Below are 307 nucleotides of genomic sequence, written 5' to 3' on the forward strand. Positions count from 1 at the left end.
ATTGTTTGTTTGTACATTGAGTTGATTTTATAATAATTCTTTCATGTTAATTATTTTTTTACCTTGATGTTATTTTCTCTTATTTCATTGTTTCTCTATGATTTCATGTATACTACATGAGAGTGTAGAAATGTGCTCCAATTAAGTTAGTGGGTGGGGGCACATGGGATGGGGGACAAGAGAGGGCAGAGGATTCACTAAAAGGTAGGAAGAGAGGCAATCTTATAGGATTGGTACACTAGCAACGTGCCCAGCTTTTTTACTTTTAATAAAAATTATAACTTTTGCTTCATGTTCTTCCAGGATC

This window comes from Macadamia integrifolia, unplaced genomic scaffold (genome assembly GCF_013358625.1).
Source record: "Macadamia integrifolia cultivar HAES 741 unplaced genomic scaffold, SCU_Mint_v3 scaffold2422, whole genome shotgun sequence".
Lineage (NCBI taxonomy): Eukaryota > Viridiplantae > Streptophyta > Magnoliopsida > Proteales > Proteaceae > Macadamia > Macadamia integrifolia.